This window comes from Cupressus sempervirens, chromosome 4, assembly GCF_028749045.1.
Source record: "Cupressus sempervirens isolate cs-2001-9-10 chromosome 4, ASM2874904v1, whole genome shotgun sequence".
In the NCBI taxonomy this organism is placed as follows: Eukaryota; Viridiplantae; Streptophyta; class Pinopsida; order Cupressales; family Cupressaceae; genus Cupressus; species Cupressus sempervirens.
Genome location: NC_143121.1, coordinates 130201141 through 130216676, shown reverse-complemented (window position 1 = coordinate 130216676; position 15536 = coordinate 130201141). Strand labels below are relative to the sequence as shown.

General features: G+C 35.7%; 1 pseudogene; it reads left to right on the top strand.

Moving 5' to 3' along the window:
* The first annotated feature begins 718 nt into the window (after positions 1-718).
* Positions 719-2132, top strand: LOC149560285 (cyanidin-3-O-glucoside 2-O-glucuronosyltransferase-like; annotated as a pseudogene).
* Positions 2133-15536: the final 13404 nt, after the last annotated feature.

Below are 15536 nucleotides of genomic sequence, written 5' to 3'. Positions count from 1 at the left end.
AACCCCTCTATCAAACTGGTTGCACAGCTAGAGTTTGAGCCTCTCTCCACCCGCTTCGCTTTAGCTTTACCTCGTTTATTACGACTTTCATCTGGCACCTCTGGAACAACATTCATACAGCCATTGTATTCTGCTCATGAACGTAAGCATATGCATAGCATTAAGCTTCAACTCTCTGAATAAAAACCAAGAGTATGTTCTCAAAACTTTTGTTTCTTTAATGCTCAAATTTTTGTTTCCAAAAACCTGATATTTTAAATCAAAAGAGTACAGGATAGAATCATTTAACTTGTTTCACTACAAATTCAAGTTTTAGAATACGCTTAAGATAACCTCTAGTTCATTGACATTCATTTTTCCTTTGATGTCATGCTGGGAGCAATTTGTCACTTCTTTCATGAGATGGTAAACCAATATTCATCTTGTTATCACATTTTTTTATATAAGATTTTATTGGTGTGGTCTTGCCTTTATTTTAGTTTTTTGATCTATTTTGGTTTAGGTTTTTTTGATTTTTAATTTTAAGTCTGTTTTAGTTTTTTGAATTACCAAACGATCAGAGGAAGAGATAAGCGTGTATCTGTTTTCTGTTTTTGTTTTTTGTTTTTCTTGCTTGTTTTATATTTTAAAACTCTCTTCGCTTTAATTTGTCTATATAAACCCTTCAAACCTATTCAATCTCAATATTATATCTTCTATTCAATTCTCTTTCTGCAAGATGGAGAAAGGAGGACATCAAAATAATGGCAGTCAATCGCTGCATGTGTTAATGTTCCCCTGGTTAGCCCACGGTCACATCTCCGCTTATGCAGAGCTCTCCATCAGGCTCGCACAGCAAGGCGTTCAAGTTTCATTCCTTTCAACTCCGCTAAATATAGCCAAGATCAAGCCCCTCTTTGCAAGCCGCCAGATTCAAAGCATTCAGCTATTGGAGCTACCTCTGCCAAAAGTAGCGGGGCTTCCGCCAGAGATAGAGAGCACCGCAGATCTCCCGATGCATTTGACCCCTCTGTTTATCACAGCGGTAGATGGATTGGAAGCCCCGTTTGAAAAGCTTTTGGCGGAGATTCGTCCGGACTGCGTGATATTCGACTTTGTGCAGTGGTGGGTGGCACGATCTGCCGCCAAATTTGGCGCAGCTTCTGTCGCCTTTTTCACGTTAGTGCCGCTTTTATTAGCTGGGCCATGCATCCCGTTTGGCGGCAGTATGGAAACGGTCTTACGGCGGAGAATATGCTGGAAGAGCCGAGAGACTACCCCTCGCGGGTGGTCATAATGAGGCTTTATGAAGCGGCGGCGGCTTTACTCGTCAATGGGCCCCAACTTTACACCGAGCGCTGCTTGCGTGGAATAGAGGGCTGTGACACCGTGGCTGTCAAAACGTGCGCTGAGCTGGAGGGCAAGTATCTTGACTATTTCGGAAGGTGACTGGGAAACCAATTGTTCCACTTGGCCCTCTCTTGCCACCCCACGTGTCCAAAAAGAGAGCTGATTCAGATATCATGACGTGGCTGGACAAGCACTTGCTAAGGTCGGTAGTCTATGTGTCATTCGGGAGCCAATGCTTTTTAAGCAGCGAAGAGATTGCTGAGGTGGCATTTGGTTTGGAAGCCAGCTGTCAGCCCTTCTTATGGGGCTTACATAGCCCTTCATCTTCGCTCCCAAGGGGATTTGTAGAGAGGGTTGGGAAGAAGGGTATTGTGGTAAGAGGACGGGTCTCACAAAGGGAGGTATTGGCCCACATTGGTGTTGGGAGTTTTATGACTCATTGTGGATGGAACTCTATAATGGAAGGATTGAGCAATGGATTGCCCCTTGTAACTTCACCTATTCAGCTTGATCAGAACCACAATGCACGACTAGTTGTATATGAATTATACGCTGGGATCGAAGTTGGGCGAGGACAGGATGGGGCCTTACAAAGAGAAGAAATTTGCAAAGCTCTTAGGATGGTTACGGGGAAAGAACAGATCGTGATAAGAGCAAATGCAAGTGAGATTGGTCGAATGCTCAAGAACAAAATATTGAAGGATGGAGGATCTCAAGATGAGTATATGACTCAATTTGTTAATCACCTTCACTTTCTCAAAGTTAACGTGAAGTTTCAAAAGGGTAAGGAAATTCAATATTGAGTTTGAAGTGCAATAACTCATAGACAAGCTCAAACTCATTCATATATTAGCAACCCCCTCCTATATCATGTGTATGCCTCATTAGAGCTACAATAAGCACCTCATGTGCTCAAACTGAACTCGTATAAAACACCATGCACATGAGATGGAAATGAATAATAATAGACATGCATTTAAGTCTGTCTTTCCTTGGAAACTTAGCCCATTTATATGTCACTATTATTAGTTCATAGGCACCATCTCTTAGATGCAATTATTATTTTTAAATTGATCAATGTTATATTCAATTATTTTTTCAATGAATAAATTTATTCTATAGTTTGATACTCTTGATAGATTTATTTTTTAACAAGAGCTTTTATTGAGCTAAGTCCTGCTTTTGGAATTGCAGTATCATATTTTAAAATTGAGAAATATGTATATAGAAGTAATCTTATATGTTTGTATATAGTAATTGAAACACCCTATATATGTTTGCATATAGTAATTGAAACATTGAAAACACCTATATATGTTTGTATATAGTAATTGAAACATTGAAACAACCTGTGTAGAAAATGATCTTATCTCTTTAAGTGTTGAATGTTGGAAATTTTTGGTCTATGGTTGTCGATAAGAGATAAAGAGTTGACATAATTATAGACTTTGTTCTTTATAATATGAATATAATTTTTGACACATTTTATTGCAACAACATTTTTCTTTATATTTAATTTATATAGTCTAAGTTTGAATTTTAGTGTTTGTTAATATTTATAAGCATATATAATAAACAAAAGAATTCTATAATTAATATTAATAAAGCTACAAAATTTCTTAAAGTGTAAATAAAATAAATCTTTAATAAATAAGAATAAATATGATTATACAATAAAATGTATTTGTCAAATGAATTAAAAAATCTATAAATAAAATTATTTATTTATTTTCAATCAAAGTAAATAAATATCTTTAGATTAAAAATCATTAATTTATCATTTGTAAAGTTAATTTTTTTTGAAAAAATCTTTAAGTTATTTTTTAGTTATCTCATTTGGTAAGCTTTTTATTTATTTATAGACGAGGACATTAACAAATAATTTAGGATAGTCTATGGGTTAACAAGCCAAGTGCCGAAAAAAATCGCCATTGATGTGATTAGATTTAAAAAAATCTAAAAGTAATTATGTAAGAAAATTTTGACTCAAAGATTATTTAAAAAGTGGTTGTGTAGGAGAGCAATAGACAATTGGCATGTTTAGATTAGTAAAAAAATACAGACAATTCAATAAATTTGTTCTTATCCTTGTAATTTTTTCCCTTATTTTCTAGATTTAGAAAATAAAAATAATTCCTAGCAAAATGCTTTCAGTCAATATATTAGATCAGCCAAACTTTAGACTTATGCATGCTATTTATCATGTCAATTAATTGGAGAGGGTCTAATGAAAACATTAGTTCCCTACCTATAAATAGGCAGAGACTAATACCACTAGATTTAGCATTGTTTTCATTGGCTAAAAGGAATAAAAGCAAGGGGAAAATTAATTTTCCAACAGTTTTAATTTGCTAATATCAACTTTAATAATGATTAAGATAAAATTATTAAATAAAAATAAGATGATCAGATTAAAAAAGTTATAAGCCATATAGAATTCATAAAAAATCTTTGAATCTGGCACATGTGTATTTAATGCAAATATGGAACAATCTATTCACAAGCTTGCCTTATTTTTTGATTTCTAAGTATTCCAATATTATTAACGGTAATCATGCCTTCTGTCAACACATTAAAATAGGTGGGAATCAAGTTTTTTGACTATCAATTTTGTTATTGTATTTGTCGCAGGCTAGTGTAATCAGGTGTATGTAAATAGTTATTAAAATTTTCTATCTCAACCAATTAGATGCAAGTATTTTCATTTTATTTTTTGTAATGTTTATTTATGAGATTTTAAATTTTTAAATTTTTAAAATTTATTTCACTTGAATTTTATTGGCTTATAAATTTGGGTTTATAGGAGCATATTTGAGGAAGCACTACCCAATAATTTAGAATGTAAAAAAAAATTGTTATATAAAACTATTAAATCAATAATATGTTACTATATTGTACAGTTATGTTAATAACATATTTTTCTTTTATAATAACTTGTGATTATATTTTATGAATATTATTTTAGTTTTAATAAAATATTAATACTTTAAGAATCAATATAATTTAATAGTACGATTGCATTTATATTTAATTATAAATTATTTTTAATTATACAATTTTTATTAAAAATATTATTTTTCTAAATTAAAAATTAGATTTTTAACGCAAAAATATAATATAAAAACTTTAAAAATGAATCAAATCTTATAATATTAATTAAATATTAATAAAATTATATCAAATTTTTAACTTTACTACTTTATCTAATTAAGCTATTATCTAATTAAGCTATTATAATTACTACAAATACATGGCACTATGTGCCACTTGTTTAAAAAAATCAGAAAATATATTTAACTTAATTAATTTTTAGTAAAATTAATTATGAGTATATTTAATTTAATTAACTTCTAGTAAATATTTGTATGATCTTTTATAATTTAAAAGGTTTCTGTTATTTTTCATTTTTGTTATGATTTATAATTTAAAAGTTATTTGGATGTTCTTATTTTGTTGTTTAATAATCTTATAATTTAACCTTTTTTACATTAGATTTTTAAATTTAAATTTTATTGTACTAATTTTACTATATTATTTTAATCATGATAATTTATTAAGTGTGAAAGTTGATTCAAAAAATTATAATGCAATAGGACTAGTTTTATACATTCTTTTACATTAACATAGGACCCAAACTCATGAACTTAACAACTCAAACACAAATTGACCTTTACTATGATGCTTTGTGTCTCTTGTTTATATTAACTATATTGTGTGATGAAAGGGAGTATCAGTCAATTTATACTCTTATTTACTTTGAAATTCTTATTGTGTAAAGATCTTTAGTCGATGATAACAAATTGGTACCATCCATTTATAATTTATTTTGTAATTTCTAGAGGTAATATGATCATTTCATAATTTAACAATATATTTAGTTAGTGACATATGGCATTCAATAATCAAATAATAATAACAACTTGAAGCTTTATCATTTATTATTTCTTTGTGATCAAGAATAGAATTTTATTGTAGTGGAACTCTTTCTTGTAAAAGAGTAACTAGGAGTTGCACCTTAGTTTGCAATGGGTATGTTGAAACCGAAGGTGAATGACAAAAACAATTGATTGGTTTTTATAAAAAATAAAATGTGTATATATATTGTGTTGTACATAAGGTCAATTGGTATGTCATGTAAGTACATATGTTATTTGCCAACTATTAGAATTAAACACTACATTCATTATAATATTTTTAATCATTCACTATTTCCTTTTCAAATTAAAATTTTCAAATAGAAGTAAAATTAACAGAATTGATACACATTGAAGTACAATTTATATTTTAAATATTTAATTGATTTAGAAAGAGAAATATAGAAAGCAAGAATGAGAGAAGGATATATATATATATATATATATGGTTGTAATTACTATGTATGTACAACTCTATGTGTACAGTCTAAAAGAGAAAAAATAATCTACTCATGGTTTTTAACTAATAAACCCTAGATGCAAATCAAAGGGAATTCAAGATTCTGGATAAAAAAATTAGGAAAAACCCCACATGAACTGATAACTTTGCTAGCTTTAATTGAGATAAATATGTATAGGTTTTGATGAAATGTTGAACTTAGATTCTGCAATTTCTAAGATAAATTGAAGACCACTGAAATAAAATTATAGCTTACTTACAAGAATTTCACAATGATAAACTATCAGAAAGGCATTTGGGTAAAAGTAAAAAAATTGGTATTAAGTGGTGTGATCGTTCTCTATGTTTCAGCCAATATTTTTCTACTCCTACATTCCTCCAGTGATTTTCTACTTCCAAAACATCTATTCATGTATTCTTTTATCCCTCTTTATTCCCATTTTATTCCTCTTTTCCTAACATATGTCATTCATGGCTTTCATTTAGAATGTAACTCCGAGTTCATTAATGCTACATAATGGTTTTTTCAAAGAGCACTCTTATTCCCTACCGATTTATGGTATCGTGTACTATAGTTTAAGCTTGCCATGAATTTTCAACCCTTGAATTTAAGGTTAAACTTTTTGGGAATTGGGCAAGTAAGGAAGGCAAGATTCCTCTCCATGCAAGGGATAATTTTTGTAAAAGGAAGAGAAAGGGAGAACAATTGAGATATTGGAAAAAGATGAATCATGCTTTAGATGTTAAGTTGGTATGGTGTACTTATTCTTTCCCTAATCAATAATGGGTGAAGATCTTAAGAACAAAATATTTGGATTAAGAAGAAAATCATATAAATTTTTATAATTTGAGATCTTTCTAAGGGCTCTTCAATTTCAAATTCTATTTTAAATCAGAGGTCTACCATTTTTTATCATCTATCTTGACAAAGCGGGAAAGAAAAGCAAGCTAAGTTTTAGGAGGATTCATGGGAAGGACAATCAATCCCAAAGGAGGATATTAACTTGCAATTTTTGAAGGATTATTTTACTCAAAAATGGGGGAAAAACTAAGGGATTATGTAGAGTGTTTCCAAGAACCTTTAGGGATGGAATGGAGTTGGAAATACTTCAATTTTGGAAGATCTTATGAAAGCAGTTCAGGAGAGTGGTGATTACAAGGAATGAAGATAGGGCAGTTTAGTGTAGGGCTATTTCAGGGGAATTTTATTCGATGAAAATTGTTTATCAACTTATAGATGTGAAAATTGATGAATAATCCAAAGCAATGTAATTATGTTGGCATAAGGACTTCTCACCAAAGGTAGGAACCTTTTCTTGGCTAGTTGTGAAAGGGAGAGTTTTAGTAGAGGAGAGAAGAAAAATATTGGGTTTTTCCAGTCCCTCAAGGTGTGTGATGTGTGAAAGGGGTGAGGAGAATGTTGATCATCTTTTAGTGAAGTGCAAAATAGTTTCTCAATGCTGGGGTCATATTTAGAGTAAAGTAGGATGGTTTGGGTCAAGGAAAAACATAGTTTAAAGGAATTTTTGCTAGTTGGTTAAGGATAGGAGGTAAATCTACTTTGTCTAGCATTTGGATAGTGTCCCCTTCAATAGTGATATGTGAGATCTGGATAGAAATAACTAGATGAATCTATATGGATATGATGGAGTCAACATAAGGTTACAATACAAGATTGATTGTATGATTGAAGAAGTTATGGGGGCTTCTACCATAAAAAAATAGAATCTTCTTATTCCTTACACTTTGATTAAAAGTATTATCCAAGTAGAGTGACTGGGAATCAAAATCAAGTCAAGGATGGACTCTTTTCTTGTTAAGAACCAAAAAACTAGGAAGAAGATTGTGGAGTGGCAAAGGCTAGAGCAGGGATGGTTAAAGGTAAATTTTGATAGTGTTGCAAGAGGGGGTATAGGACCCTCTAGGGTTGGAGAAATTATCAAAGATAATGATGGAAATGTTGTGGTAATTGTGGTAAAAAGACTAGAGTAGGGAAAAAATAATTTTGTAGAAGTGGAAGTTGCATTAATGACTATTATTGTTGCTAGAAAGATGGGTACTCAGAGGATTCATGTTGAAGGTGATTCCCTACTAAATTGTTCAAGCTATCTTTAAATTAACAAAAAATGTGCAAAATTTAAAAAATTATGTTTGGGCAATTAATAAGGAGTCGAGGAAGTTTGTGTTAGAAATGCAAGGGTTGTCGTTGCACTAAAAGATTGACCTATTAATGCCTAATGCAACCAATAGTCTTATAGAACCATAGGAGGCAGTTAAGCCATGTTGCAAATCCTTAGAGGGACGCTCCAACACTTTGAAAGTTACAAAAGAACTTGTATTTGTAGGGAAGGAAATGTAGAGGCAAATCAACTTTCTAAATGAACAATTCATTTTAATAATGTGGACGAATACAAGTTGGAGGACTTTAGAAATGATTAGAATAGCAACTTCTATATCGAAAACTATCAATAGTGGGATTAAGTGTTATGATTGTTATTTTTGGACAAATAAATAAATTTGGAACTAAATTAGGGCTATGAATTGTGAAAAATTAATGAGTATAGAGATAGATTTAATTGAAACATGTGTAATGAAAGGTGATCGAGAATAATTAATTCAACAATATAAATAGTATTAGAAGTGGTGGAGTTGCATACTGAAATTGGTTGCCATGAAAAGATGGGTGGAGGCTTATGATTGAGTTGAAGCATTTATGACTTGTGTGGGGGATGGAGTTTGATGGATGGCTTGCACATGTAGATAGACTTTAAGAAGGGCACTAGGAAAAGAATGTAAGTGTAATTTGAAGTTAAATGTGTGGTGAATAAAGATCAATGGTTGTAGAATTTTTTTTGTTTTGGTGAGTGGGGTGGAAAGTGATTGATAGAAGACACTTTCACTTCTCAAAAAAGCTTGCAACAGAAAGGTTTGTTCAACCTGGTGGAGGGCCATAGATTGAAGCTATTCTTGAAATGATTTGTTCAAAAATGCTACTCATAGGTGCAAGTTGAATGTAGAATGTGACCACATGTGATTCTAGAAATGGAAAGGATCTTGTGGTTGTGATATGGGTGATGAACTAGTTGCTTTAAAAAGAATTTATAGTGGTCCATGAACTTTTTATAGTGGATACATCTGGGTTTTGGTTTTGGCTACCAAGAATGTTACGAGGACCAGGAGAATGTTAGAAAATTTGGAGTGGTGTCATTTGTTGGGTGGTCAAAATGGATAAAATAGAAGAATTAGATGACTTGTGTTCAAGATGAATGACATAATTAGAAACAAGTGATTAGAGGCTATCAAGAATTTGGAGGGCATCTATGGCCTTCTGTGTTTGTAATGTTTCCATGAAAGAAGATATCATTTAAGTGAAACGAGTTCATTTACAGTTGTGAAGGAGGTAGTGAAGGAGGTAAAAGGTCTTACAAATTTTATTTTTGGACACAGGTTTTGATGAAATACCTAGGTTTGAAGGAAGGTTTGTTTGTGTGCTAAGTGAGGATGAATCTTTCTTGACATGAAAAATACATCTGACAACAAAGAAGTCTAAACTAGCAAAACTACCAACAATAATGTAATTGTGTAGAAAATAATAAGTCCAATCTCAAGCTAGGTAATAATAACATTTCAAAAATTAACTTCCTTCAAAGTATTTCAAAAAAAAAACATACCATGAGGGTAAGTGCACAAAGTTGTGGTGCCAAAAGGGGGGTATAAGTGGACACCTTTTTCCTGAAATCTGCAAATTTTGAACTTCAACAAGAATTTGAAGATAGTTACGATCAAAATTTTTAGATATGACAAAAAAAAAAGTCGTAGTCCTTTGAATCTAGTTTCTAAACTACTAATTTTTTTCAAAATGGTTTAGTTTTAGGTCCTCAAAAAAGGGGGCCACAAAAAGTGGTACTGTTTATTCCAAAAAAACATAGCATAGTACAAAGTGTGGCCCCCCTAAAGTTTTAACTTTTTTTTTTGAAATTTTTTAATCGCTCTGGTCAAAAGTTACTTAACACTAATGTAGTTTATCCCAAATTTTTTGAGTAATTTTATAATGTCTATTTTTTTTTTTTTACGAATTTTTTAACTAGACACATCCCAAAAACATGAAATATCTGTGTGCTCCCCCTAGAAATAATTGAAAACTAATCTAAAATCAAAACTTTTTTTTTTCCAAAGTGTGTAGAATGGAGTCTAGTTTCTAAAAAACTAAGTTGTTACAAAATTCAATGAACGAGCTAAAATCTATAGCCCAATTAGTACGTGGTGGTTTTTGACAAAAAATGAACATACATTCAAAAGAAATTATAGATGAAAGGCTTGTTCAAATTAAAAATAAATTATTGGTTAGATAGCTAACACAGAGACCTATAATGCTATGTAACCTGATCTTATCGATACCCAACCATGAGAAATCTTGAAGGGGAGCATAGAAGAAAAAAAATCATTTTTAGTATGTTTGCTGGAAAACATGTTTTAGGCCTGTTCATCAAATCAAAACCTTTGGGTTGGATCTCCAAGGCAAAACCAAGCCTTAGGCTTGGGTTTGATTAAGGTTTAAATAGCGCACGTGCCCTATAGCGCGCACGCGCTATTTAAACCTCAGCTCTAAATAGTGCGTGCGCACTATAGGGTGCAAGCACTATTAAGATGTAAGTTGCAAAAGAGAACTAGGTGGGGAGGGATAGGGGAATGGCTATGTGTGTGCATGAAAGAGATAGAGAGAAAGTAGGGGATAGGAGAGGGGAGAGAGTACAGGATGGGAGAGAGAAAGTGAGAAAGAGTAGGGGTGGCAAAGAGAGTATAGGATGAGAGAGAGAGAGTAGGGGTGGCAAAGAGAGGAAGTGTGAGAGAGAGTACGGGTGGAAAAGAGAGAGTGTGGGATGGGGGAAAGATATTTAAAGTAGGGGATGGGAGAGAGAGGAAGTGTGAGAGAGAGTACAGGTTGGGAGAGAGAGATTAAGAGTAGGGGAGGAAGAAATTGAGAGAGAGGAGGATGGAAGTGCATGTGTGTGAAAGAGAGAGAGTATGGAATGGGAGAGGGGGAAGACAAAGTAGCTCAAGAGAGAGTAGGGGATGGAAGAGAGAGTAGGAAATGGGAGAGGGGGGGAATAGAAATGTGTGTGTGTGTGTGTGTGTGTGTGTGTGTGTGTTTGTGTGTGTGTGTGAGTGTGAGAGAGAGAGAGAGAGAGACAAAGACAGAGACAGAGAGAGGAGGGGATAGGAGAGAGTGTGAAAATTTAAGAGAGACTAGAGGGTAGCAAAGAGAGAGAGAGAGAGAGAGAGAGAGAGAGAGAGAGAGAGAGAGAGAGAGTGGAGAGGGAGAGAGTAAGAGTGAGAGTGAGAGAGAGAGTAGGTAGTGGGAGAGGGAGTGGGAGAGGGAGAGCAAGTGAGAGAAAAAGTAGGGGATAGAAGAGGAGAGAGGGGGGATGGGTGTGTGTGTGTCAAAGAGAGAGTCAAGAATGAGAGAGGGGGGAGAGAGATAGAGAGAGTAGGCAATGGTAGAGAGAGAGAGAGAGAGAGAGAGAGAGAGAGAGGGAGAGAGAGTAGGTGGTGGGAGAGGGAGTGGGAAGGAGAGAGAGGTGGAATGGAAGCATTTAAGAGAGATAGAGTAGGGGATGGGAGAGATTAGGTAGTGGGACAAGGACTACAAGAGAGAGAGAGGGGGGGAAATGGGAATGTGTATTTATTTATAAGAGAGATAGAGTAAAGGATGGGAGAGAGTGTGAGAGTTTGAGAGAAAGTAGTAGGGGATGGGAGAGAGAGTGAGAGTAAGGGATGGGAGAGAGAGAGAGAGAGAGAGAGAGAGAGAGAGAGAGAGAGAGAGAGAGAGAGAGAGAGAGAGAGAGAACTTGAGAGAGATAGACAGTAGGCAGTAGGAGAGGGAGTGGGAGAGGGAGAGGGAGAGGGAGAGAAATAGGGGGGATGGGAGAGAAGAAGAAGAGTGGGGGGATAAGAGTGTGTGTATCTATGAAAGTGAGAGAGTAGGGGATGGGAGAGAGTGTGAAAGTGTGAAAGTAGGGGGTGGTAGAGAGAGTACGATGATGGAGGAGAGAAAGTAGGTGATGGGAGAGGAAAAGAGAGAGGGGGGATGGGAGTGTGTGTGTGTAAGAGAGATAGAGCAGGGGATGGGAGAGAGTGTGAGAGTAGGGGGTGGATGAGAGAGAGAGTGCGACGATGGGGGAGAGAAAGTAGGCAGTGGGAGAGGGAAAGAGAGAGGGGGGATGGGGGTGTATGTGTAAGAGAGATAGAGTAGGGGATGGGAGAGAGTGAGAGTGTGAGAGAGTAGGGGATGGGAGAGGAGAGATAGAGTATGGGATGGGGGAGAGTGTGAGAGTGTGAGAGAGTAGGGGATGGGAGACGAGAGAGAGAGCAAGGGATGGGGGAGAGAAAGTAGGCAGTGGGAGAGAGAGTGGGAGAGGCAAAGAGAGCTTGTACAAGATGGGAGAGAGAGAGAGAGAGAGTAGAGAGGGAGAGAGAGAACTTGAGAGAGAGAGATAGTAGGTAGTAGTAGTGTGAGTGTGAGAGAGAGCAGGGGGTGGTAGAGAGAGTACGACGATGGGGGAGAGAAAGTAGGCAATGGGAGAGGGAGAGAGAGGGGGAATGGGAATGTGTGTAAGAGTGACAAATTAGGGGATGGAAGAGAAGAGAGAGAGTAGGGGATGGGGGAGAGAAATTAGGTGGTAGGAGAGGGAGAGAGATAGGGGGGATAAGAGTGTGTGAGAGAGATCTAAAGAGCCGGGGATGGGAGAGGAGAGGGGGTGAGAGAGGTAGAGAGAGTAGGTGGTGGGAGAGGGAGAGTGAGAGAGAGTAAAGGATGGGAGAGAGTAGGAAGAGAGAGGGAGGGGATGGGAGAGAGAGTAGGTAGGATGGGGAGTGATGTGTCTTGAGAAAGTAGGGGGTGGCAGAGAGAGAGAGAGTACGACGACAGGGGAGAGAAAGTAGGCGGTGGGAGAGGAAAAGAGAGAGAGGGGGATGGGAGTGTGTGTGTAAGAGAGACAGAGCAGGGGATGGGACAGAGTGTGAGAGTGTGAGAGTAGGGGGTGGCAGAGAGAGAGAGTATGATGATGGGGGAGAGAAAGTAGGCGATGGGAGAGGGAAAGAGAGAGGGGGTGATGGGGGTGTATGTGTAAGAGAGATAGAGTAGGGGATGGGAGAGAGTGAGAGTGTGAGAGAGTAGGGGATGGGAGAGAGTGAGAGTGTGAGAGAGTAGGGGATGGGAGAGAAGAGAGAGAGTAGGGGATGGGGGAGAGTGTGAGAGTGTGAGAGAGTAGGGGATGGGAGACGAGAGAGAGTAGGGGATGGGGGAGAGAAAGTAGGCGATGGGAGAGAGAGTGGGAGAGGCAGAGAGATCTTGTAAAAGATGGGGGAGAGAGAGTAGAGAGGGAGAGAGAGAACTTGAAAGAGAGAGATAGTAGGTAGTAGTAGTGTGAGAGTGAGAGAGAGTAGGGGGTGGTAGAGAGAGTACGATGATGGGGGAGAGAAAGTAGGTGGCGAGAGAGGGAGAGAGAGGGGGAATGGGAATGTGTGTAAGAGAGACAAAGTAGGGGATGGGAGAGAAGAGAGAGAGTAGGGGATGGGGGAGAGAAATTAGGTGGTAGGAGAGGGAGAGGGAGAGAGATAGGGGGGATAAGAGTGTGTGTGAGAGATCTAAAGAGTCGGGGATAGGAGAGGAGAGGGGGTGAGAGAGGTAGAGAGAGTAGGTGGTGGGAGAGGGAGGGTGAGAGAGAGTAAAGGATGGGAGAGAGTAGGAAGAGAGAGAGGGAGGGGATGGGAGAGAGAGTAGGGAGGATGGGGAGTGATGTGTTTTGAGATAGTGCGTACACACTATAGTGTGTACGCACTTTGTAGTGTGTACGCACTATATCTCAAATCACCAAAAAATGGTCAAAAACCAACCTTGGGGCCCATTTCATCCATTTTTAACTTTTGGTCTATTATGCTCTCTGTTATTCCGACAGAAAACACGGGTTTCAACATCTAGTAAACACTATTTCAACACTTTTGGAAGCTAGCAAACACCAAATTCAATCATTGGATACGTGATTTGAAGAATTTTTGAATATTCTTTTAATAGAAAAGGTTAGTGCAATCCATTTTAAATATTGTTTGTCGATATATAGATACAAATTTGATTATAATTTGATATGTTATGTAATATATAGTGAATTCATTAAAAATTATATGTTTGAATGAAATGTTATTTCGAAATGGTTAGAAATTTGACAAGTCGTTTGATATATATTGTGTATTCATTCAAATAATTATAATTTTTATATGTAATTGAATAATTTGTAATTTACACATTTTAAGTAATTCGGATGTTTGAATAATTTGACATGTAGAAATCATCATCATGCCAAGGAAGAAACCAAAGATTCAAACAAATGCAGATAGGGAGAGAGATTTGACAATTAAAAGAGATAAAATGAAATTACTACGTGAAAAAAGAAAATTGCAAAGAAATGATGAAGAATTAACTTTCAAAGAGGATCAAGAACCACCAGTACAAAGAAACAAGGAGGAAGAATTAGAAAGACAAAGAGAACGAATGAGATTGTTACGCTCAAGGAGACAATTGAATTGTGAAGCTACACCATCCTCCAATGTTGGAGTCATATCGTCCGCTACACCATCTTCGAATGTTGGAGTCATATCATCCACTACACCATCTTCCAATGTTGAAGTCATATCATCCTCTCATGTTGAAGAGACACTGATTTATAGATCCAACGATATACACACTCCATCATGTCCTGTTGAAAGCACAACATCAACACATCAAGTAGGTGATATTCCATCTTTTACATCTTATTGCCAGGGCACATCATCTTCAGTTCAAGGTACACAATACACTCAACCTTATATTGATGTTCAAAATGTTGAGAGAATTGAAAAGATTAGAACACCTTCTAGAATTCGTTTTAGAAAACCAAAATATTTGATTGATATTGATACTAACATTTTGAAATCAATGCCTGACAAGATTAGCAAGCGTACTTGTCAAAAAAAAGTTAATCATATGTGGAGATTATTTTTTGAAAAATTAAATATTACAAGTCAATGCCAATTATTTGTTGAAATGATGAGGAATTTGAAATTTAGGCCTATCATGAAGATTCTTGGGCTAAGAACGATGGATGATTCAAATGAAAGAAATATTGTAAAGAATCTAATGAGTGCTTATGACAAAGTGGGTTCTAAATCACGCACCAAAGATAGTAATATCACAAGACGAGTACTCACATCGACAATAGTAAGTAATCAAATGAAGAAAGCTCGACTCATGAGAAAGACAAGCAAAACATTAAAAATTGGTAGAGGTACCTTAAAGAGAGCCATGCTAAGGCGTGAGAGATTAGAAGATCAACCAAAAATGAGTTATGGATATTTAGCGGTAGACTATCGCAAAAGGATAAAGAAATTAGTGAAGCCTTGAAATCATTGATCGAAGATTTTTGGAAAAATAACACACGTGTTTCTCCTAATCAAAGAGATGTTGTAAGAAGGAGGATTGGTAGCCAAAATCGCGAGCCACATGCGAAACATTTTTTGGACTCAACTCAGACACAATTTTTTGCAAAATTTATTGGTATGTATCCTCAAATTCGAATAAGTCAAAGATTTTTTGAGATGGGTAAACCTTTTTATGTGAAAATAAATCACACACACACAACTTGTTGTTGTAGGATACATATTGAATTTTCTAACCATTTTGATGTTTTTAGGCACATATGCGTAGTTTTGCATTCTCAGTTTGTTTTGCAGGATTGTGACATAAAAGAGCCACCAAGATCTTGAAGGGAATTCATATCCAACATTTTATGTGAAATAGG